The 26,419-nt window shown below is 45.7% G+C and overlaps 1 protein-coding gene across 1 annotated transcript in view; it reads right to left on the reverse strand.

Annotated features, from left to right (window-relative positions):
- Window positions 1–26,419, reverse strand: part of LOC144782986 (uncharacterized) — a 606,463-nt gene that overhangs the window by 320,830 nt on the left and 259,214 nt on the right. The window lies entirely within an intron of this gene.

Below are 26,419 nucleotides of genomic sequence, written 5' to 3' on the forward strand. Positions count from 1 at the left end.
AGGAGAGGTTGCTCATTTCCGTGGCCACTCTCGGGGAGAGGGGAGGGGGGGTGCACTGGCTCTGCACAGAGGGAGAAGGGTTCTGCCTTGTTGGATTTAGATAGAGAGATGCAGTGTTGGATTGTTTACTGGATGGCAGACAGTACCTAAAAGAAAAGTGTGTAGGGTTACCCCTCGGAACGTGTTGCCCATTGGCTAGAAAGGGAGCAGGAGTTTTGCCCACCCACAGATTAGTGTCAGACATCAATGTGGCACCCCTGGGCACCTTATCCAAAACACTACTGGATCTATGGAAGAAAGATGAGGAACTGATGAGGAACTGCACCTGTTGTTGAAACCTTCCAGGAGACCTGAAGGACTGTACCAGCTCCCACTTGTTCCCAAAACAAAGAAGTGGGCTCCATGGGTCAGTAGGGTGACCTCCATTTAAATTACAGGGACACAACAAACTGAAAGAAACCCTTTTCCTGAAGAGCTGAGCCGCCCAGTACCAACATGCCCTGTCATGGTCCCTGCTGGTTGCTTCTGCTGGAACGAGTCTTGACCCCCTAGTGCTGTTCCCGGGGTCATAGGACCCTGCGTTGTGTCAAGCTGTACTCCTACAGTTTCATTGCCCTGCTGATGGAATACAAGCTCAAAACAAATGACTAAGCCATAATGTAGAAATCTTCAACGGACGGCGAGGGACCTTCCTTGGGCATTAATTTTGAATTTCTCCCACTCAGATCTTCCAACTGCTTCACTGGGACTGTGTCTAATGGCTATCTGGCCTTGTGGAGCCATGGTGAGGATTTTTGGCTTCCATTTCAAAGACTAAACCAGGAGGTAAACCAGGAGGTAAAACTTCAGACTGGGTCAAACCTGGATTCTGTAACTGACCTGTGCTCCATCATGGTCAGCCTTAAATAACGCTTGGGTCTTCAAGCGCAACCACAAGGCTGCAGTTGACGCTTAATACTTTTTGGAGCTATTTTTGTTTAAAACTTTAAAAATTCATATCTCCTGTTCACCCTGATTGGGTTCCTGTCAAATTGGTGTCATTTTGTTAATTAAACTATTCTCTATTTTGTATAAATTGGAGTGGGAATTTAATTGTGTTGTGTTTTCGACTTTTTAACAGTTTTGATGCTTCTAACTGCTTTACACATGTTCTTAAGTTATGGCTGTCTGCTTTATGCCCTAGCTAACAGGAGGGAGCTAAGGTTTAAATTACGGAATGCTTAAATGGACCAAACTAGACTAGTGACATTTTTTACTTGCTGTGGGCTACCATCCACCCCATCTAATAATACACTTTCTGACTTTACCACACAAAGAAAAGGGCAGATTGAGATAAACCACTTTTATCCTTCATCCTGGCAGCTATTTCTTGACAAGACTATTCACAGTACAGCTATTTAAGATATACAGGTGGGTTTGAGGCAGGGTGTGGGCCCACAAGGATATGATCCACACCAGATGTCCACGATACCCCCAGCCTATGTAGATTATTCCAATTTTGATTTACTGTTTGACTATGTATCCCTTGGTGATAGTCTGAAAATCTGACATGCATCCTAATGTTGACCAACACTTAATAGTAATGAATGAATATCATTGATCACTCCATTGATCAAAATTGAACCACATTGCAGAACATCTCCCAAGAATGGATGTTGCTTTTGTTCAGTTGGCCAAGCAATTTGAACAAGAAAGAGAGAAAGTGAGCTGCTACTTTGTTCAATTGTACAGTTGATGGGTAATGGTGAGAAACAGCATCTGTTTATGTGGGGGAGTGGAAGTGTGACAACTTAGCAGGCCAATACTTTGTAAACAGAAGCGTTACACTGGTTGAGTGCTGAAGTAAAGCACTTTTTGGGTGAAGGGCCGTAAGGCGTTGACACTTTAGTTAAATGTGAAGTAAATGACAAAGGGAAGCAAAACATAAGAGGTATTTGGAAGGTAAGGGACAATCAAGATAGCAGTTACCTTGCCTTACCAGTGAGTTAGTCAATCAAGCAACTATCTTTATTGTGTGACTACTAAAAACCATTACAAAACATTTTTTTTTAAAACAGCATGTGCCAATAAAAAATATGACCAAGTGATACCCAGAGGTACTGGTACAAACTGGTGACATAATGGATTAAAATGTATATAAAACTGAACCACGCAAACCAGAGTAAACAACGTTGTCCTGTGTAAATTAAGTGTCGGTTACACCTAGGGAAAAAGGTAAAATATTAAAAGCTATACTGAGCGCGCTGTGTACATGCATAGAAATAAGGTAAAGAAAGCCTTAATGTTCGAGATGTGCCACATGCCGAGCCAAGGTTTTTTAAGAGCATGCGTGTGTTCGCAGAGTGCACATAGCCAAATTCTAAAGGCTATGAAATGACTTAGCCAAGTATTACCAACCTGTACAGTAAGGTCTTGAATGCTGGTGGAAGGTACCTTATAAACAAGCGAGGCGGTAAAGTGCAGTGTGCCCAGGAATGAAAGCTCCTCCACATACTAGAGCCAGGGGGTCAAGCCCTATCTTATCATGTACGTTCTTGGGGGAGCACGTTGTTCGCCTTAAGTGCCACATGCTAGGTCAAACAGGCACTTAGAATAGCATGCACAACAATAAAGTACGAAGTGCTCTGATTTAAGAATTATTTCAAAGTGCTAAAGCCAGATTAACAGGCCATATCTATCATAAACCTTCTCACAGTTTTCCTAAAGATTTTCAAGTATCTGTCCCCATCGATGGGCAAGCGTCACGCAGGAGATTTCCAGCCTCAGCAGAAAATGTGCCAGTCTGTGCTAGTTCCATTGGGACAGCCGAGGTGTAGATATATATCGGCGCATCTTTGCATGTTCTTATCACATTTTGCAGAAGAATTGACCTTAAATAAACTTGCCTCTAATGCAGCAGAGCAGGCAAGCAGCAAACGAGCTTTGCTGCCGACTCAGAGTGGTAAATGTACAGCCTGCACTGCACATGACCTGCTGGAATGTTCTTTCAGTGGGACCTATATTCCCGAATGAACAGGGTTAGGAGGCTGGTCAGCAACATGTTCCTTTTGGTTTGTCTTCCTAGAGGAGCTTCCAAATATGGTTGACAAGAGATGACTTCATGAGATATGGCAAGACCCACTGCACCAAAGATGTTTCTAATTGGTTCAATGCCCTGCTCCTCAAATACATGCTTGCCTTGCACGTTTAAAGTCCTATTTAGACAGTCTATTGATATTGCTGTACTCTCTGGGGACAAGTTCAACCAATCTCTGGCGCTGGCCAAACACTTTGACCAGCTGCTATTTTTGTACTGGACCTCTCGTTGAATCTGGCTCTGCTCTGGACACCCAATGGCGGTACTTGATTAGATCTTTTTTAGATTCAATGTCCATCTTCACAAGTTCAAATGCTAGGTGGATCAGTGGGCGGCAAGTCGTTTTTGGGATATTTAATATTTTCCTCTAGGCTGCTGTGTGGCAGCGCTCTAGTGACTCGGTGAGCATGCCAGGGAAGGCAAGATGTCCATAGCTTATCGTTGGCAGCAATTTCACTCACATTACTCTTCAAATCCCCACTGCGGAGTGACTTTGCGAGTTGCAGTATCATTTTCATAGTGCGTAGGTGATCTGGGCTGCTTTATCTGCCAGTGCCTTGGCCTGCAAGCTGGATTTACCTGTATCTGACAACCAGACACATAGATAGTTGTATTTGCAGGTGGTGCTTACCCTTAGCGGGCCCAATTGTGATTTCAGCTGGTGTTTCTTAATTGTTTGACCAAATACCAGGACTTTGGTTTTCGTGGAATTTGCTTGTAAGACATTATTTGCACTATATAGATGGAATATGTCCAATGCCCTCTTCATCCTAATTCGAGTTTGGTCCAATAGCACCAGATCATCCTCGTACTGCATATTGGGAAGTCTGGTGTGGCCTAGCTTAGGTGGGAAGATGTTCCCTTTCAGCAGTTCCATGCCCAAGACTGCAGTATATAAATTAAACAAGGCAGGAGCAATGATGCACCCCTGCTTTAGCCCTTTTTTTGTACAGATTTTTAACGCGTCATTACCCTGGGTAATCTTAGTCCCGACCCATGTGTCCGTGTATAGTGCTATGATTGCCGAAAGAAGTTTCTCGGGTAGTCCCCACTTCGCAAATTTTCACCAGAGGATGTTTCGATCGATACTGTCAAAAGTGATGCTGTAATCAACAAAATAAGCATAAAGTGGGGGCTCTGCCGTTTCTATAGCCTTAGCAGCCAGGTAGGAGAACAACAATAACATTGCCCGTGGTGGAGGAGTTTGGCCTGAACCCCATCTGGTACTGAGGTTTGATGTTCTCTTTGATCCAAGCCTCCAACTCGTTTAAAAACACTTTTGTGAAGGCCTTTCCGGCTACCTCCAATTGGCCTATACATTTCCGATTGGGTATTGTCTACCCTTTTCTGTATGGGATGCAGGATGGAGCCTTTCCATCAATCTGGGATGACTGATGTTAAAATGCATTCATTGAACAGTCTGTACATGTATGGTGTCCAAAATTCCCGGTCTTCTTTGAAGATATTCCCCAGGAGGCCGTGTGGCCCAGAGGCTCCTCCTTCCGAATGCCCTTCAAGATGCTTGATGTCTACTTTTCGGAGAAAACCAGTGGGGTCTCCTCCAAGATTTTGAAGTTATTATCAAGTGACTTCATGATGGAATCCCCAGTTTTATCAGGGTTGATGTATAGTCTTGTTGCATGGGCCATCTATGTGTTCGCCGGGACAACGTTTTCCTTGGAGGTTCTATTTGTCAGGCTGTTGACATGCATCCAGAATTCCCTGGACTTACTGGGCACTAGCAGGTAGTATTTGAGTTTCCATTCCTCCTCTTGTCGTTTTTGTTTTAATATCCAGGTTGTTTTAATGCTGTTTCCATGCTTTCTTCAGCATGCTTTCTGTTTGTGAGCTCTTCTTTCTTCTGTGTAGGAGCTCTGCACGGCGACACTTCCTTTTGAAGTCTTTATTATCAAGATACGAGAACCGCCTTCCTCTTTTGGGTACTCTTTCTGAGTAGCTCTGTTTGTGTGCTGTTATGCCTTCATATAGCTTTTTCACCGTTGCTGTCCACTGTTTCTAAATTTCCGTAGTATGGGGAGCATGGACTAGTATCCAGCATGCGTTTTTGGCCATGCATGCCGGGCCCAATTTGATCCTTTTGATCAATGGGCCAACAATGATGGAGAGTTTTTGACATGCCGGATTCTATTCCTCAGGAATCATCACACTTGCATTGACCACAATGGAAATTGGATGATGGTCACTTTCGGTTCTGTGTTGGACATGATAGCTTACACATTTCCTTAGGAGTTTCTTGTTTAGGAAGATATAGTCCAATATTGAGATGTTTTTGAAGGTAGGTTGTGATTTACCCTTCCTTTTGTAATTAATATTAATGATTACATTGATAATTAATTACGGTCATTGTGTAAATAATTTTCAGTGAAATTTTATTTGTGTTGTGTGCTTTGTGGGGTATAGTGTGGGAAGTGAATTAATTATAATTAATTAATAATTAATATCTAAATAATGATAATTAGTTGTTACTAAATATTTATATTAATAGTGTAAATATTTAAGTTTTAGGTGTAGGTTGTGAGTTTTGTGGCGTTATAGGGAGAGAATACCTAAATAAAATGTATGTAATAACTATGCTTTTGTTAATAGATAATTTTTAAATAAAAACATTATTTGTATGAATTTTTTTATTGTATGTGTAATATTTGTAGTTATTTGTAAAATGTATTTAACATTGTAATATGTTTTTTATCTTTATAAATATATTCAAAGTTTCTTTACATATATTTATATTTTTCTTTACTTACTTTGTTTTTGAAATAATAGAAATAATGTTATTTTGTTCAAGAAGTTTTCTTTGTTTTGAATGTGGCACTGACTGGAGTGGGAATAGTACATTTTACACCTCCGCAATCCAACACTTTCCCTACTTTTGTACTGACTGGGGTGGGAATAGTAAATGTTACCTCTCTGCTATCCATCCGTTTCCCTACTGTTGCACTTATTGGAGTGGGAATTGTAAATTGTACCCCTCCGCAATCCAAAACTTTCCCTACTGTTGTACTGACTGGAGTGGGAATAGTAAATTTTACCCCTACACTATCCAACACTTCCCCTACTGTTGTATTGACTGAAGTGGAAATAGTAAATTTTACTCCTCCCCAATCCAACATTTTCCCTACTGTTGTACTGACTGGAGTAGGAATAGTACATTTTACCTACCTGCAATCCAACACTTTCCCTACTTGGATTGGGAATAGTAAATGTAACCCCTCTGCATGCCAACACTTTCCCTACTGTTGTGCTGACTGGAGTGGGAAGAGTAAAGTTTACCCCTCGGCTATCCGACTCTTTCCCTATAGTTGTACTGACTGGAATGGGAATAGTAAATTTTAACCCTACACAATCCAACACTTTCCCTACTGTTGCACTCATTGGAGTGGGAATAGTAAATTGTACCCCTCCGCAATCCAACACATTCCCTACTGCGCAATCCAGCACTTTCTATACTGTTGTACTGAATGGAGGGGGAACAGAACATTTTACCCCTCCACTAGCCAACATTTTCCCTACTGTTGTACTGACTGGAGTGGGAATAGTAAATTTTACCTATCCACAATCCAACACTTTCCCTACTGTTTTATTTACTGGAGGGTGGTTTGTAAATTCTTCCAGGATTTTATTATTGTTGCGTTGCGTGATGTGGGAGTGGTAAACTGTTTTTTTCTGCCAACGTCACCATCTCCGCAATTGCTTATTATTCAAGTCTGGGGCTAGTTACGCTATTTGAGATATGAGGAGGTAACTCAGGCTGCTTCGTTCCTTCCGGTCTGGTACTAGCTGCCCTTTGAATTGTCCCAAGGGATCCCACATGCATGCCCTTGTCCTTGTAAAGTACTTATGTATGGGGTTTTTAGTAGTAACTGTACCACGTACATGGCTGGTAAGCCACTAAGAAGATCCTGGCGTTCAATCTCCTCCTCCACCTGGTTGGTTCTTTTCTGCAAAATGCTGTGGATCTCGGACTTGCATTGGCCAGCATGCCTCTCTGTCCCCCTTGTACAGCAACACATTCCATTGCCAAAGGGCTTACTGTGGGCCTTGCCACAGAAGTCACATCTGCTTGAATCTGGGCCCTTCTTGAATTCGAAATATGTCTACGAGCCTCGAACACCCGGTGTGAGAGTTTCTGGTTAGAACAGAAAGCAGAGGGCTGCTGTCATATCTTGCATGTCTGAGTTGGGGGCCTTATATGTGCTGTGAGGAGCATGATACATATCCAGTTATTCTGGTTGACATAGGCTTAGTCAACTGCTTCCAAGGCCCAGACTTGTCCACCCCTGATGCTGTTACTGTAACTGCTGCTGCAGCAGCACCCCTTCACGTGTGGGACTTGAGGTAATTAGTTAAAGACAGCTGCATCTTTGGCTCAGTAGTTAAGTTAATACTTCCGAATGTGCTGTTTCTTCTGCTCAGTACAATGATTAGGAATTAAATGATTGCTCTGCAATACACATACACATCTACAAAACTGCCAACTAAAGAAACAAAATAATAGGTAGGATTGATATTAGAAATATAAATACAGTTATGATTTGCTTCCTCTTCTAGAAGAATACTATTTACCATATTATCACAATTATATTTTAGCCTTGGAGTAAGGGAAGTGCAGGAAGGAGAACAATGCTCATGAGATGCTTAGCTCCGATGTCTGGGAGGAACCAGCGGCCCGTGGCCCAGCTAGTCTGTCCCCCTGAAAGAGTGACCACCCAGGCCAGAGGCCTGCCCCATGACACACTGCTCCCCATTGCTCACGGGGGTCCTCTTTGCCTGCTTTCTTGTCCTGGTGGGACCGGAGTCCCAGGACAACGTGGACGCCATCCAGCTTTGCCCCGCAGTACCAGCCATCAGACAGGGGGACTGCAGATCCCAGTGTGCAGTCAGCGCACACACAGCTGCCGCTAGTGAGGGGGAGGCGCCTGACATCGCGCTTGAAGCTCTGCCTCTCCCCCGCGCCACGGGACACCAGCCAGCTCAACTCTACCCCCCTGCAACTCCCCATTGCTCACAGGAGTCTTCTTTGCTTGCTTTCTTGTCCTGGTGGGACAGGAGTCCCAGGACAACGCCGGACGCCATCCAGCTTTGCCCCGCAGAATCAGCCAGCAGACAGGGGGACTACAGGTCCCAGTGTGCAGTGGGCACACACAAAGCTGCCGCTAGTGAGGGGGCGGCGCCTGTCATCGCGCTTATAGCATTGCCTCTCCCCCCACGGGACACCAGCCTGCTCAACTCTACCCCCCCCCCTGCAGCTCCCCATTGCTCACAGGAGTCCTCTTTGCCTGCTTTCTTGTCCTGGTGGGACCGGAGTCCCAGGACAACGTTGGACGTCATCCAGCTTTGCCCCGCTGTACCAGCCAGCAGACAGGGGGACTACAGGTCCCAGTGTGCAGTGCGCGCACACACAGCTGCCGCTAGTGACGGGGAGGTGCCTGCCATCGCACTTAAAGCATTGCTTCTCCCCCCAAGGCGCGGGACACCAGCCTGCTCAACCCTACCCCCCTGCAGCTCCCCATTGCTCACAGGAGTCCTCTTTGCCTGCTTTCTTGTCCTGGTGGGACCGGAGTCCCACAACAACGTCGGACGCCATCCAGCTTTGTCCCGCAGTACCAGCCAGCAGACAGGGGAACTACAGGTCCCAGTGTGCAGTGCGCGCACACACAGCTGCCGCTAGTGAGGGGGAGGCGCTTGACATCGCGCTTAAAGTGCTGCCTCTCCCCCCGCAGTGAAGTCCTTGCCCGTCATCACCAGGAAGAGGCAGGGCAGGGCCACCCTTCTTTCGTTTGCCATCTGGAATGCTACGAGAGCTTAACCATGAACTGAGAGGTACTGTGTGTCCCCCCTTCCTACTTGTACTTATCTACAGTCTAAACCTGACCCCTGACTAAATTACTGCTGGGAAAGTTTGAAGAGTTAACCTAATTAATCGCAATTACCCTCTTTGACATGGGAAAGAGAAAGTTAATGGAAGGTGGAGGTGGGGGGAGGGCTGTATCGTGGGTAGAACTAATAAAGGGAAAAAGGCAAGGAAGGCTACCAAGCATCCTGGTAACAATTGTGTACTGGACCGTATAGCTGTATTAATTGAAGATGTGAGGATATTTTAGTATTGGGTCCTAATTTGAATACACATGGAAATAATTCTCCCCTGGCTTAGCCCAACCTTTGTGTGTAGGCCCTGACAAGCGCCCTGCTATCCCTGCTATTTTTATAATGCACAAAAAACGTGCCAAAGTTAATAAAGGAAGGAGTCGAACAAAACTAGCTAGGGATGATGATTCCCCCATCAGCGCTACAAGACCCGCAGAACTAGATGATAGTCATCCCCAAATTCATGAGCCTTTAGTAACTTGTACGGATAGGTATGCTATATTGTCAAATACCCAACGGGAGGGAATCATGCTGCCCCGGTACCATCTTCTGATGACACCATAGAGCTGGTTGTAAATCAAACACTGCAGGTTATACTCCATGAGGTACACTCACTCCGAGAAGAAATTGGGACTATGAGGGCATTGATAAAGAATCTGACTTTGGCCGTTGGGCTCCTGTCTGAAGGAGGGACCCTAGGACCAAATTGTGTCATCCATGGAGTTACTAACCCCCCTCCACTAAGCCAACAAACTGTTCAGGCAACATCTGCTGCTGAGCTAAACACTGGTGGTCCGAATAAAGCTACTCCATCATTCAGTGAGGTGGCTAAGTGGAAAAAGTCCCTACCATCCTTACCATTGCTCCCTACTACTATCAAGTACCCTCCACTACATGTAACATTCTTAGGTTAAGCAATACAGAAAACACCAACGGGGCACTCATCGCACAATACGAGCATTAAAATTAACATCCCTACACTTACAAACAACCAGCATAGCACCCAAGAGGGGAGGTGGGAACAGGATATTGATAAAGCATACAATAGTCATAGAATATACATGGTGAATGTGCCAAAGTTGGATCCCAACAAAAGTAGAGAAAGTGCAGATTCACTGACCAATAAGGCAATCCATTGGACACGCCATGTAAGGGGATATCGGTCAGTGATCAGAGAAGATATCACTAAGGCTGCGTAGATTTACTTCCCCTCCCAATTGTCTGGACTGTATAGAATTAACCCTCCAGAGGGAGGAGTTGGCCGAAAACCTATTTGCCCTTGAATTTAGAACTTGTACCGCTGACTTTTCATCCATCCAGCTAAGGAAGCTCCGGCCTGTAGCCCAGACTAGTTACCACCTTGGGCAGCCGCAATTAGGCAGGATGGGTAGCTCTACACTAGAAAGCAATGACTGACTGGCAGGAGAGCCCGGATTACACCATGGTTGTGCTGGCAGTTCAACAGTCCCCAAGGGTAGCTATAGAGACACGAACTCGAACTGCAGTAATAGTACTGCCAAGTCCACTCAAATGGTACCACCACTCACAATCCAGTTGGCGTTCCAGTATGAGCTTAGCCTAATCACCTTAGGGGAACCAAACGGTTTAGTGAGCATATGTCAAGCTGCTGAAAGAACTGGCAACTTGACAATCCCCAAAGGCAGCCACACAGATACAAATCTCAATTGCACTAATAGATCTGCTATGCCCATCCAAATGGTAACCCCACGCCAACCTCAGGAAGCGTATCAGAGTGAGTCAAGTCAAATCCCCATAGTGGAGCCACACGCCCTACCGAGTACTTATCCCACTACTAGCAGAGGCACATTGATTTCATGGAACATTGTGGGGATGAGTTCTAAAGTTTCATCCCCGGAATGGCATGTTTTTATCAATTGTTTTGACATCTGCCTCTTCCCGGAGATATGGCTCCTGGCACCACAACACTGTGTAGGCTTTTTAAATTATTATATTCCGGCAATAAAAGGAGCAAAAGGCCAGCCCTCAGGAGGCCTAACCATTTGGGTCCGCCAAGAAGTAGACATTAGTCAAAAGGAGCTCCCCTCTAAGAGTAATGACATACAGGTATTAAGGCTAAAATTGGACCTGCTCAAGAGCATTAACATCTATAACATTTACGTGAGGGGAACTAGAGGAGGACATTCCCAAGTTTTAGCGGCTTTGGACGAATTCCTCGAGTTGTACTCCATGGATGCCAATGGTATTATAACTGCGGGTGATTTTAATTCAACCTTCAAGCCACTTGCCACTGCAGAATGGCAACTTTCTGATGAAGAAGACGCTCAATGGAAAATCCTGAAACTGGAACTTGATCCACTAAAAAAGTGGACGGAAGTATCATCCAAATAAATTCCATCTGCTTAGAGAAGGGGCTTAGGGCATTAAATGGTAGGACACCTCAAGGCAGTCTGATGGTGAATACATTTAACAATAGTTACAGTAAGAGCAGGATAGATTATATCCTTATGAATTTAACATTTTGGCACACAATCAATGAAATGTTTGTTAGAGACCGCCCCGAAAGCAATCACAATCCCCTTTGTGCAACCTTTAGATGGTGGAAGCACGAGACATTACTGGGGCGAGATGTTGAATTGTTTTCTCATGATGTTGTTCCCACCAACGGCATGAGATGCCTTCAATGGGAACGAATAGTTGAAAATACTGAGACGGTGGATAGAATTTCCAAAGATGTTGATAATATCCTATTAGAACTAGAAAATATTTTGTCCACCAGCGGCCCACTGGATCTTGTCAACCAGTCTCATGAACACTTGTTTTAACATATGAGAACCTGCTTTGCTAAGCATTGCAAACCAAAGAAAACATTAGGCCAGAAGTCCTGCCGCTGGTATAACAAGGAATGTAGGCAGACGAGAGCTCTCCTTGGGAACGCGATTAAAGATGGAAACCCTGCGCTGGTACGTGCAGCTCGGCAGGCACAAAAGAGTTCCCTGTCCAAAGCTAAATGTTCCTGGGATGAGCAATGATGGCAGGACCTTAAAGAGGCTGCATCCAGAATAAAAGCAAACTGTTCTGGAATATTATAAAATGGGGTCATGGGGGTCAACCCGAACAACCACAAAATAATGTCATGAAGGAAGATTGGGTCAAATATTTTAAACCACAATAATCATGAAGTCCAATTGCGAATAATAGGGGTGACCCAAGTTACGTATTCTATGCAGAAGAGGTTTTTAACACCAATGATGTTGTGTTAGCCCTTGAAGCAGTAGCAGGCGGACGAGGGCCTGATGGCGTTCCTGCCGATGTGTTCTTACATGACAAAATAAGATGGGGAAGATACATTGCTTTAGTGGCTAACGCAGTTGCTCAAGGTGCCCCTGTACCGGACTCCTGGAAAGGAGCCGAAATAGCCCCTGTGTATAAAAAAGGTGATAAATCATTACCGGGGAATTACCGACCTATCAGTTTGATAGACTCCCTATAAAAGATAGTGGGTAGGATGATCCTCAAAAAGATCAACAAATGGATAGATGAATTTAGTATACTGACCCCCCCCTGCAGGCTGGGTTTCGGGCATACACCAGCACTATTGATCAAGTGTTTCCGGTTTACTGTATTACTATGGAAAACAGTGGTCCTGGGCAAAGGCAGCATATATGCTGCCTTTGTAGATTTAAAGTTCGCATTCGATCTTGTTCCCCGTTCCAGCCTGTTGGTGACGTCGCTGGAACTGGGGTTGCCCAAATAATTACTTACACTCTAAAATTCGCTGGGGATCCCAGGGCATGGTTACCAGCTTATTTCCGGTAGAGCGAGGGGTGCACCAGGGCTGTGCCATGGCACCCACCCTATTCTCCTTGCACATTAATGGAATAGTTGACTGCCTGTCACCCGTAAATACTGATGCCCCGATTTTAGCTGGTGTTAAAATACCAATTTTAATGTTCGCAGGTGACACGTTGTTAGTTTCGAAGACACCAAGTGGGTTCCAGCGAGCCCTGTAAATTTTTGAAAAGTTTGTTCTGATCGTGGTCCCAAAGTCAATGTGTCGAAAATGAAATTTATGGCTTTTAACCTGCATAGAGCTTTTAAAGGTAGCATCACAATGAACAACTGACCATTGGAACAAGTTAGAGCATTCACATATCTTGGGGTAAACATTCAGAGTGATTTAAAGTGGAATCAGCAAATTGACCTGGCAACAATCAAGCACCGGCAATTGTCGGGAGCAATACAACTGGAGCACAAAAAGGCACTTACTAAACCTATTAGACATGTGCTCCAAGTTTATGATATGAAAGTGGTAAGCTCAGCCCTCTATGATGGAGAACTATGGGGGTTTGAGAACGCATCCAAACTTAGTGTGTCATAAAATAGTTTTTTTCATAGCATTACTAATCTCTCCCAAAGCACGCCATTGTGTCTGTTACATTATGATCTTGGAAGAAAGTTTATATCAGATATTGTAAAACTACGTCCAGTGCTATACTGGCGCAGGTTGTGAACAACACCAGAATTAAAGCCATATGCCGCGGGCTTAATGGACATAATCAAATCTGATAGCTTCCATAAAATTAGATGGCTTAGGGGCATTAGAGATACCCTAGTTGACAATGGCTTGAAAATGCTCTGGGAATATCCGACAACTGCGAGTTTTATTTAAAAAGAGTGTCTAAAGGAAAAATATTGAGGTGAACACTAATAACACCGTGAGACATAGCGAATCATCCTCATTGACAGAAACCTTCCTATAATTTAAGCACAGCCCTTACCTTGAACCATACAGGGACATTATAACAAAACCACTAGATATAAAACTGTATTTCAAGTTGAGGGTGGGCTCACTACCCTTAAGATCTCTTATGTCTAGGTAGTCCAAATCAAGTGATATCAATTGTCTCACTTGCCCGGCCCACAAAGAATCAGTTGCACACATGTTATTTGCCTGCCCAGCTTATGCAACTCCCTGTCGGGTTTGGCTGAGGCCCTTATGCAAGTTGTTAGGCACAAGTAGGAGTGTGGAAGCTGAAAGAATCTTACGTACTAGCACTTCACCTACTATTCTAATTGCAGTTGCAAAATATCTTGGGTGGGCGTGGGCAATAAGATCAAAATCAATGTCATAACGAAATTTCTAGGCCTAACTGTAAATATTGATCAAGCCCTGCAAATAATTTTTGCTACCTATTGTATCTGGTCTTTCTTGTGTCCAATGGTTTACATGAAGAAGCTATTTGTGTTGTGATCCTCCGACAGAGAACTCTGTACGAATTTTATCCTTTTATAATAATGAGTCTTTTTTAAATTAATGTTAAGTTTTATCGTAAGTCAACATTTGTATTTATCACACCTTCCTATATAGATTTCTATTTTAAATGATGGAATATTTTTTGTAAAATGCTTTTATGATTATATGTCGAATAAAGCTTAATTAACTGGCTTAGCTCCGAGTGTGCCAAGGAGCCGTTCCCCAGTCTTCTCCCCCCTCCCACCTGCAAGAATGGTAATACATCACATATTAATCCATGTAGATCTGCCTGTAGAATATATATCAGCCTAGATAAAATACATGGCCACCTGCAACCAGTGTTTAAAACACAGTCTCTTATTTCCTTATCACTGTCAAGTTTTGACTGAGATCTCAAGTCTCCTGTAATAAAGACATGGCGTAGCTGCTCAACTGTAATACGTTATTACAGTTTAGTTCTGACATCATCATAACGCTTACTGCCAAAACCAGCAGCTAGGGTGAAAGATAGGTCATGGAGCATGCTTATGGCTGCAGATTAAACAACAAAAATGAAAACTGTAATTTCCTGCTTCTGATATATTTCTCTAAAAAGGAACAAGGAGAAAGGAGTTACTTATAAAAATATGTTTATTTTTGTATGATGTAGGATGTTGTACGAAATAAAGTCTACATGTTTCGATACATTCTGAGCTGCAGCTTCTTTTTAAATATGACTGACATTCAGTGGATTTTAATGTCTTTTGCAACAAGTAACTAAGGGTCGATTAGGATGGCGGGCGGAAAACCATTTCGACCGCCGTGGTAGCGGAAATTAAGCGTCCGCATTTACCACAGGAAAAACGGAGGTCAGCTTAGGATGAACCGCCAGAAAAATCCGACGGATTCCACGAAAGACCGCCGGGAGCGTGCAGAGCAGGTGAAAATCCATCCGCGGCTGTTGGATTTGCTGCGGAAAGACCCAAAACCGCTGCACGGCCAGCGGAATGACTGCACGCTAAAGTAGGATACCATTGTGGTGACAGCAGAATGATCTGCTGTTTCCGACGGCCCAATGGCAACTATTGATGAATCGGAGAGCGGCGGAAACCGGCAAGGTCGCTCCGGAACATTAATGGTGGTCGACAAAAAAACACACAACAAGGCTGCCAAGTGTGGCCATTAACCTGGCTCAGCCTCAAAAAACACCTAACACACCCTAATGACACATCCTCATGGCAATTAAAAAATACATATCCCAGGTCAACCCACACAACACACCTGACAGGAATGCACCATTTTGACCCACCCACATAGCTGAGTATAAAACCAACCCCTTCCCTGGCCAGAATCCTTTGCACTTCTCCACTACCGAAGGAACAAACCCCACAGCACAAAGGAGAGGCAATTCTGCATACATCACACCATCACAACAACACAGACACACCACACACATCACCACCACCACTTTCACACATGCACCTTTAACCCATTTGCACATCACCCACCATGTCACAGAAGAAAATGCCCAAATTCACTGACAATGAGTTGTCAGTGATGGTAGATGAGGTAATCATGGGACGTCTATGGGCAGTACTTTTGCCCCTAGTGTGGCGGGTCTGAATGTCGCTGACTTCGAAGCGAAGTATATATTACAACCCAACAGCCCCCACACTAGCTCCGTAAAAATCTGGAAACAATATATTGACGACGTCCTGGTGGTTTGGACAGGTGACAGCACGGAGTTACAGATCTTCCTCACCTGGATTAATACTCTTGACCAGAACTTGAAATTCACTTCTGAATCTAGTCAGTCCGAAGTGACTTTTCTAGATGTGACCATTACAGTTACCGGTACAAGGCTCACCACAAAGACATATCAGAAACCCACGGCACGGAACAACCTCCTGAAATTCACCAGCTTCCACCCTCGTCCACTAAAGGAGAATTTGCCATATGGTCAGTACTTACAAATAAGACGTAACTGCTCAGACCTCCAGGATTTCAAAACACAATCTGCAGAGCTCACCGAGAAATTGAAATCACGGGGCTACCCTCTGTGCACTTTGAACAAAGGGTACAAAAGAGCACGCAACCAACCACGGGAGGTACTCCTAGAAGAGAAGGTCCCGAACATTGAAGACATACCGCTTACATGTGTAACCACATATAGCACCATGTCTAACTACATGAAGAAATCAGTCAATAAGAATTGGAGGATTCTGTCCAGTATCAAAAAAGACTGGGAGAAGCCTCTATTCTCTTTCAAAAAAGGACGCAGCTTGAAAGACACCTTGGTACACACTCGCCCAAAATCTACAGCTCCAACTATAGAAAGACCTATCACCGATATTTGGGGATTACCGAGGGTGACTGGACACTTCCCCTGCACAAACTGCAGTGTCTGTCACCTCACGTCACATTCAAAAACATTGGAACTTGAGCCAGGTAAGATCTGGACACAAAGAGACCATACGAATTGCAATACACCTAACGTGGTATATCTCATCACATGTCCCTGCGATCTCCGATATGTAGGGATGACTAGCCGCAAGGTGAAGCACAGAATCTGCGAGCATCGTTCCAATATAAGATGTAAAAAGCTAACTACCAAAATGAGCAGACATTTCTTGGAAAGGAACCATACCACCAACGACATGCACTGGACAATCATTGAACATGTGAATAACGGCAATGACCTGAAAAATCGCCTCTTTGAGAAAGAACAGAGGTGGGTCTACAGAATGGGGACACATCTCACTGGCCTTAACGACGATATCCCCTGGAATACTGTGATCAAATAAATTGGTCGGATATTGGTTAACACAACCTTGATACACCCCTAATCTTATGTTAAATATAGTGTATAACCCATTTACCTATAACTACACAGGATACTGTAGGGTCCACACTGCATTGGTGATGGTACTGATTGATTACATATGGGCCCCTGTGAGTGCGACTACAATATCGGTGCTCTTTCAATCCAACTGCACTGTTTTTTTATGACTTATTTCCTTGATAGCTCATAGGGTAAAATACCTCTCCCAGAAATACATCAGTTCCATGTACTCTGATTGATTACAAATTGGCCCCTGGGAGCGCGATACATTTTTCGGGACTCTCTAAATCCAAGTGCACAAAATAATACTCCTGACACTGAGTTTTTGCGGTCTACAGTATAAGACCGATGTTCGCCCAAAAACACATCAGTTCCGTGTACTTGCCATCACTAAGCAACCATGATAGAGCCTGTCCCGCTCACGTGGACATAGCATCACTAGCCTCTTGGTATTCTGATAGGCTAGGACGATCTGTGACGCGACGTCACTCTAAGCCACGCCCACCCGGAAGTAATCGCCGCCTCGGAGGTTCACCAACATAAACGGCTACCATACGCCGCCCAGACATCTTCAGGATCCAGTCTGAGGGCGATGCAGGTAGACTGAGGGTGCCGAGCATCAAGGGCGTGAGTAATTTCTCCCGATCCACATGATCACCAACACGAAGCTAAGTACCGACCTTGCAACGAGTTTTCACTTGTATTTACAAGTATGTCATGTCTCTGTTTTCTTCCTATTTTGACACCAACCAGGGTGTGCCGAATACGCTCCCACCCCCCTCCTGAGATCCATGGTGTTTCAATTTGACACCAGAAAAGTGAGACATTTTAAATTCATTTTACTTGTCTGTTGCGATCGAACCATGCAATTTAATTTGATCGCTTTGCCTTGATGTCCTTGTTTTAATCACATTCAAATCACGTTTAGTGCCAGCACTTCCCAGAGCTTACCGCTATGTACCCAGGGACAAAAGGTGGTGATAAAAATAACGCTATTCTACCACTAGTTTCTTTTTGCCACTGAATGGAGCACCATAGACCTACAGCAACATTCAGTTCCATGACTAACTGTTTGTTATGTCTTATATGTATGTCTATGTCCCTCTTCTTTCCAGGTGCAGAAACCGCAAAATCGAAGCCTCCTAAACCAGGAGTTATTAGGAAGCCATTTATTCTTCCTAATTTTTTGCACTTTTTCACCTATTTTGTTGAATTTTCTCTTTCACGCCCCTAGGTAAGGGTGGGCCTTAGCGCGTCCATACCACCATGGTATAGAACACCTTTTAGTCCTGAAGAATTGCCGGGTAAAATTACACTGTTTTGATGGCAAGAAACATGTCGACTGATGCATAGGAATCCTCCACTCAATTTAATGTGGACTGCTTCCATACACATTATCTTAACTATTGTCTTTAGTGGTCATAGAATAAAATTTTCATTGTGATACACTACTGACTCTTTTTAAACTCTCATCACTCACTAGTTTAGTATCACACAACACGCCCTTAACTCACTATCCCGCTCCGCAGTAATTCTGGCGTTGCAGCACACCAAAGAGACATTCGGTCTCTTTGGTGAAGCCCGATGATGAAGCATGTCATCACTAGGTGGTGAGTGAGGGCTTTCTTTAAACGTCCTAGTGAGGTCGTCTCATAATTTTGAGTCTACTGCTCCCCACTGTGGCAAAAACCTAAAAACCCACTTCTCTAGACACTCTTTTTTTGTTTATGAATATATGACCGGGGATTAAGAGTGTCACGCGACTCTCCCTATCTCTCTTCTTGTTGAACCGTAATCAGAGTAGAATCACATTTGTTTGGAAGCCTGGTCCAACAGACACCACAAGCCACTAAACCTCAAATTTGGGCAAGGATAGTCAACAAGGCCAATGCAGTAGAGACCATCCTGCGCTCCCAGAAGGAGATCAGGAAGCGGTGGAATGACCTCAAGAGCAAGGTGAAAGAGAGGAACAGCATGAACCTTAAGCTGGCTCAGATGACTGGAGATGGCCCTCCCATTCCACTACGAACGTTAACCGAATGGGAGGAGAAGGTGCTCGCCACACTGCATCCAGAGAGTCTCACAGGAATAGCCGGGGGAGTGGAGGCTGGTAAGTACCAACAAATGTCTCCCATTACATTGCTATGTGCTGTCTTGCCCAACTACAAAGCGCCACCAGATCGGCCCAAATGCATGCATGTATACCACACTCCTCCCAACACACTTCTCACAGATTCAACATTCACTCCATCTGATTCACCCCAAAGGTAGCTAGCAATATTACCAGGGGGGCATGTATAGGCAGCCAGCACTATAACTCCCACCAGGCACCCCCGTCCCAAAGCTGAGCAGGATGTAGAATACCACCTCACACCCACAACCTTGTGTCAGCCATTGCATTGCCCCATCAAACTTACAGGTAGGTAGCAATCTTAACAGTGAGGGGTGTTTGCTCACATGAAACTTACAGGTAGGTAGCCATGGTGTTTGTGGCTGGGAAGCCTGCACTACAATTCCCACCAGGCCCCCTGTCCAAATGCTCAGCAGGATGGGGCACTCTCCACTACCCAGAAGAATGTGGCAGCCATTACATTGTCCTCATAAAACTAACAGGTAGGTATCCATCTTAACAGGGAGTGGTGTTTGTGGGTGGGAAGACTGCACTGCAACTCCCACCAGGCCCCCTTGTCCCAAATCTCAGCAGGATGGAGCACTCCCCCACAGAAGCATGTGTCATCCATTGCATTGTTCACCTTCACCTAACAGGTAGGTAGCCATCTTAACAGAGAGGGGTGTTTGTGGGCGGGAAGCCTGCACTACAACTCCCACCAGGCCCCCTTGTCCCAAATCTCAGCATGATGGAACAGTTCTCCCCACCCAGAAGCATGTGGCAGCCTTTATATTGTCCTCATCAAACTAACAGGTAGGTAGCCATCTTAACAGGGAGGGGTGTTTGCTCACATCACACTTACAGGTAGGTAGCCATCTTAACAGGGAGGGGGTTTGTGGGTGAGAAGCCTGAACTACAACTCCCACCAGGCCCCCTTGTCCCAAAGCTCAGCAGGATGGAGCACACCCCCCGCAGAAGCATGTGTTTGGCATTGCATTGATCACCTTCACCTAACAGGTAGGTATCCATCTTAACAGGGAGGAGTGTTTGTGGGTGGGAAACCTGCACTACAACTTCCACCAGGCCCCCTTGTCCCAAAGCTCAGCATGATTGAGCATTCCCCCCCACCCAGACGCATGTGGCAGCCATTATATTGCCCTCATCAAACTAACAGGCAGGTAGCCATCTTCTATTTCTATTTTTGATGTTTGTAAAGCGCTCGATTGCCGTGGCATCTTGGCGCTAGTGTGTGTAAATCCAAATCCTGAAAGCCACAACCTGTGCCAGCCTAAGTTACAAAAAGCAGCGTCTTCAGGCTCTTCCTAAACAGCCTCCTGTTTGGTTGAAATCTCATGTCCAGAGGTAGTCTGTTCCACAGATGTGCTGCTCTGTTGGATAGTGTCCTACCTCCCCATCTGGCTCATTTGACCCTGAAAGTTTTAAGAAGTCCTAAATTGGTGGATCTCAGAAGACGTGGGGGAACATAAAGCGTGAATAGTGTGGAAACTTCATCGGCACCCCCTCCATAGAGTGCCTTATGAACCAAGCACAAGGCCTTGAAATCCACCCGCTGCTGCACTGGTAACCGATGCAATAATTTAAGACCTGATGAGGTAGGGCAGCCCCTCGGTATTTTCAGAAGCAACCTGGCTGCCGCATTCTGAAGGGACTGAAGCTTTCTCATCTGCATTCTGTCTATGCCCATAAACAGGGTGTTGCAGTAGTCTAATTTGGAGAGAAAAAGGCTCACCGTCACCGTTTTCTGTAGATCCTGCGAGATGAATTGGAAAATCTTTCTTAAAGTTTTTAGGAGAAAGAAACAGGACGATGTCAGGCTATTAACCTGAGCTGAGAAGTTTAACTTGTCATCAAAAATGACCCCCAAGTTCCTAACCTTGGAGACCTAGACCGGGCATTTCCCAGCCTCGACTGGCCACCATGAGTTGTTCCATACGGGGGAACCCCCTCCAAACTCTATCACCTCCGTTTTGTCTGTGTTGATCTTCAAAAAATTGTGGTTCATCCAGACAATGATCTCAGATATGCAAGCGTGGAATTTAGCAGCTGTAACCTCAGGCTGTTTACAGATGGAGATAACAAGCTGTGAGTCATCTGCGTAGGATACCAACACAAACCCATGTCTTCTGATGAGCCTTGCTAACGGGGTGACGTATATGTTGAAAAGTATGGGGGATAGGGATGATCCCTGTGGGACCCCGCAAGGAAGATGGAAACTCTTGGACTCCAGTCCATCCCAAACCAACCTTTGCTCTCTCCCTTCCAGAAAGGAGGCGAGCAAGGAAAGGGCAGTATCCTCAACCCCCAGATCCTTCAGCCGCTGCACTAACACCGTGTGATTCACGGTGTCAAATGCAGCCGATAGGTCTAGGAGTATGAGGGCCGCCCTACCCCCTTCGTCAACCACCCGCCGAATTTCCTCGGTTGCAACAATCAGAGCCGATTCAATGGAATGGCAGGCGCGAAAGCCATGTTGAGTTGGGTCTAATAGCTTGTTACCGTTTAGATAATCACTCAGCACTTTATTCATTGATTTCTTGATGACCTTCGCCACCAGAGGTAATCCTGCAATCGGGCGGTAGTTCTTTAAAACCTCCGGGTTTTTTATTTTTAGTAAGGGCCTAATGGCCGCTTGTTTCCACCGAGCCGGATATGATCCCGTTGTCAGTGCTTGGTTGATAAGGGGCGTCAACTTCTCACAAATCTTCTTAGAAGCTAGATGCATGATGGCAGGGGGGCAGGGGTCACTTGGAGAGCCTGATTTTATGGAGAGGAGCAGCTCTTGCACCTCCTTGTTTACCAGTTCAGGGAAACAGGAGAGCTTGCATTGCGTCACCGGCCGGACATCATCTGCATTATGTATAATGGCGGTCTGGAGTCCCTGAGCTTTTAGAAGATCGTCATATATCACCTGTACTTTATTTTGAAAGAAAAGGGCCAGATTATTATACATCTCCTGATCAGCCTTAAAAGCATTGTTCTGCTGAGGTTTTGCCAAAGAGTTAACTACTTAAAAAAGTTCTTTACTACAGTTGGCCGCATCTCTAATTTTGGTGGAAAAATATTGCTCTCTGGCAGAGATTATCTCATTATTGTAATTCTGCAATGCAAGGTTGTACATTGTTTTGCTACTTTTACTATAATCTTGTCTCCACCGGCTTTCCGCTCTTCTACATTCAACCTTTAGAGCCTTGAGCTGAGGACTATACCAGGGAGAAGATATCCTTGGCTTCCTTAAGGTTATCTCTTTCTCAGGGGCTACCTGTTTAGCTGCCGTGTCAATCCATTCATTGAATGCAGAAGCCGTGGCGTCAATATCAGATATGGGTAGGTCAGGGCCCATATTCAGAGCTGTCTCAAACACTGCCCTGAACCTTTTTCCAGCCTCGAACCTTAACTTTGCCAGACTTCGTCACAGGCTCTCGGCCAGGATTTGTGGTTCTGAGAGTGAAATAGATAGCCTTGTGATCTGTCCAAGTCAAAGGCCTTATGTCTCAGAGCTTAAGATCGGGATTGTTAGTGAAAATGCCATCTAAAGTATGGCCTGACTTGTGAGTCGATCCAGTGACTATTTGACTGAACCCGTACGCCTCCAGGGTGTCTAACAGTTTGGAGGATTCTAGGTTATCTAACAGTTCTAAGTGATAATTGAAATCTCCCAGAAAGGTGAGGGGCAAGGCATCAGTGCAAGACTCTAACAGGGTCTGCAGAGCATGAGTGATAGCTTGCCTTGCCCCGGGCGGGCGGTAAACTAGATATCCCGGGAAAGAAGTTGCACTGTTTATTTTGATGCAAAAACGTAGTGCCTCTGCCGGCAGGATTGATATGGCTTCAGTCCGTATCTTAAAATGTTCCCGATGTATAATAGCTACTCCCCCCCCCCCACCCCCCCCAGCATGTAATAGGAAGGCATAACCCTCTGGTACTGCTATATTCCAGTCGGGTGCGGAGGTAGTGTCTGACCATGTTTCCGTCAGGAACAGTATGTCTGGCGAGAATGCCTGAATCATATCCTCCAGTTCATATTTATGTTTTCCCATGGAGCGGACGTTTAGTAACATACATTTAGTATTATCTGAAAATGTCCGTTGTCTATCATTAGTTGGTCCCCCTTTGTTGATAGGCTTTCCCCATGCTTTCCCTCCTACCTGCCTGTCTGATTCCACTGATGTTTCCCCCAGCGATTCCCCTATTCTGTCGGTCTGTTCATACCGACTACTACTATCTACAAAAGGGAAAGGTAAACGGTCAGCTGTCTGACCGTCTTGAGTGCTTGAAACTGTGCAAGAAGCAATGAGGGGCCGAGGGACAGTTATCCGGGCAGCAAGGAGCTGATCACGGTCGTACGAATATAGTGGCAAACTCCCAGGGGTCCTGGCCCTAGGCCCGGGCCAGGCGCAGCCTTCGGCGCGCCAGCGGCGCGCCTGCTGCGCGGTCTCCTCAGCATTTTTTTAAATGCTGTCGGCCAGCAAAAGACTAGAGCGCCAACCCCAGGTGCAACGCGGTCCCGCCTAACTTCCGGGTACCGCTGGGGTCGAGCGCGAAGACCGGAAGGAACAGGGAAGAGCAGGAAAGTGCTAATTTCTGTAGCGATTGTGCAAATACGCAAATTTAAAAACCTAACACAATATATATTAAAAAGGTGCCAATAAACTATCTCGATCTGTTACAAAGTGGAATATCACGAAGCAGGATTCTGTAGTGTTGTGAAAATACGCAAATTTAAGCCTAACACAGTATTTTAAAATGGTGCCAAAACGCTGTATCAATCTGGACATGTTAAAAGTTCCATGGAGCACTCACACACACACAGGGAGTGGTGTTTGTGGGTGGGAAGACTGCACTATAACTCCCACCAGCCCCCCTTGTCCCAGAGCTCAGCATGATGGAGCACTCCCCCCACCCAGAAGCATGTGGCAGCCATTATATTGCCCTCATCAAACTAACAGGTAGGTAGCCATCTTAACAGGGAGGGGTGTTTGTGGGTGGAAAGACTGCACTACAGCTCCCACCAGGCCCCCTTGACCCAAATCTCAGCAGGATGGAGCAATCCCCCAAAGAAGCATGTGTCAACCATTGCATTGTTCACCTTCACCTAACAGGTAAGTAGCCATCTTAACCGGGAGGGGTGTTTGTGGGTGGGAAGCCTGCACTACAACTCCCACCAGGCCCCCTTGTCCCAAAGCTCAGCATGATGGAGCAGTCCCCCCTCCCAGACGCATGTGGCAGCCATTATATTGCCCTCATCAAACTAAAAGGTAGGTATCCATCTTAACAGGGAGTGGTGTTTGTGGGTGGGAAGACTGCACTATAACACCCACCAGCCCCCCTTGTCCCAGAGCTCAGCATGATGGAGCACTCCCCCACCCAGAAGCATGTGGCAGCCATTAGATTGCCCTCATCAAACTAACAGGTAGGTAGCCATCTTAACAGGGAGGGGTGTTTGTTCACATCACCCTTACAGGTAGGTAGCCATCTTAATAGGAAGGGGTGTTTGTGGGTGGTACGCCTGCCCTACAACTCCCACCAGGCCCCCTGTCCCAAAGCTCCATCCCCCCATTTCCAGAACCATAAGGCAGCAATTCCCCTCAACTGTGTCACAGAACAGGAAGGGAAGACAACGCATGCACCCTGCCATTCCTCTCAAAAAGCATGGAGCCATATGAGGACACCAGCCCTCACATGTTATCCAACTTAGCATAGATCCAATAGCCACTTCCAGTGTGCAGACAGCAAAGCGTATGTAACTGTCACAGAAATGTAAGTTTGACTCACCAAATGACATGTTGAAGAAATTCAGGGCACAATCATGCACAGTACTGAATGCCTTGTGTAAGTGACAAGGAGGCAGAGCATCAAGGCCCATATGAACACAAAACATGCATGGTCAGATGGAAAAAGAAAGTAAAGTACATGATATAACCAAGGTATGCATAAGATTACAATTTCTAGTTCATGCTCAGATGTAACGTCTTCCATGCAAAGTAAACAAAAAAGAAGCTTCACATAAAGTTGTTGTGCTGCTAGCCATCTGGTGGTGCCAGGTTTTCCATCCTGGCCCCCATTTTCTGTAACTCTCTTACCTCCGATATCCGCTCCTGCACTAATCTTCTTGGCTTTAGAAGTCTCTTAAAGACTTGGCTTTTTCGACAGGCCTTCTGAATCTTTCTCAAGAAGCTTGGATTTCGACCAGATTAGCGCCATGAAACCTCACCGGTGTAACTGGGCGATCTATAAATTCCATCTTAACATAACATAACATGTCCTTGTAATCACACAATCTGTATGTGGAACATGGTACCTATTGAAATGTCACACCATGGACAAGTAATGTATGTACCTCCACATCATGTTATGATGCTCAGTATCTTGCAGCCATACCAACTGATTGCAATGTAAACTGTGTAGTGTATCACATGTAACATCCACACATCTAACACCAATCTTCTGGAGTGCTCTTCAAGGACTATGTCCCCCCTGTCCAACAGGAGATCAACAATTGACTGCCGCAGATGACAACACCGACCTGCAGAGCCAGTCTCCCCGCCCCCCCCCGGAAGATAGACTCTCGCATGCAAACTCCCTAAGTTTATCGGATGCAAAGCCCGACCCTGGCCTATCAGGACTGCAAGGGCGCAGCATGTCCCAGGCCCCCACTGTCCCCACCACCACCACCACCTCAGCAACAACAACCATGCTGACCCCTGCTGCAACAACCTGTGCAGCCCCAACCATTCAACCACCACCACCAGTGCTGCCTGCAACACTCCCCCTGCTTCAGAGCTTCAGAGGATATCAACACCACCCCACAATCTGAGGAGGGCCGGGAGAGAGTCTGCGGGTACGTCAAGTGGCAACGCCACGGGTCTGGGACAGCAGGGCAGGTGGGAGGGCAACTGGGGGACAAAATAGACAGGACACTGGGGCCGAAGCCCTGACCAACATCACCAGAGTCCTTGGGGCATATGAACAAACCCAGGGACACATGGGCCAGGTTCTGGAAGAAGTGAGTGAGCTCCCCCTGCGGCTGAGGTCCATGCACACGCATATGGGCCAAATCGTGGACCTCATGGGCCAGCTTGTGGGTGTTCTGAGGGACAGTCATGCGGCACAAAGGACAGTTCAATCTCCCTCCAGTGGCCCTCAGGTTGATACTCCCACCACCTCAGCTGCGGCCACAGAGAGGAGTGAGTTGGAACAGGATGACTCCTCAGACACCGCTGAGCCCACAGCACAGGCCCACTCAGGAAAACGCAAAAGGGGCCATCCGAG

Source organism: Lissotriton helveticus, chromosome 9 (assembly GCF_964261635.1).
Source record: "Lissotriton helveticus chromosome 9, aLisHel1.1, whole genome shotgun sequence".
Lineage (NCBI taxonomy): Eukaryota > Metazoa > Chordata > Amphibia > Caudata > Salamandridae > Lissotriton > Lissotriton helveticus.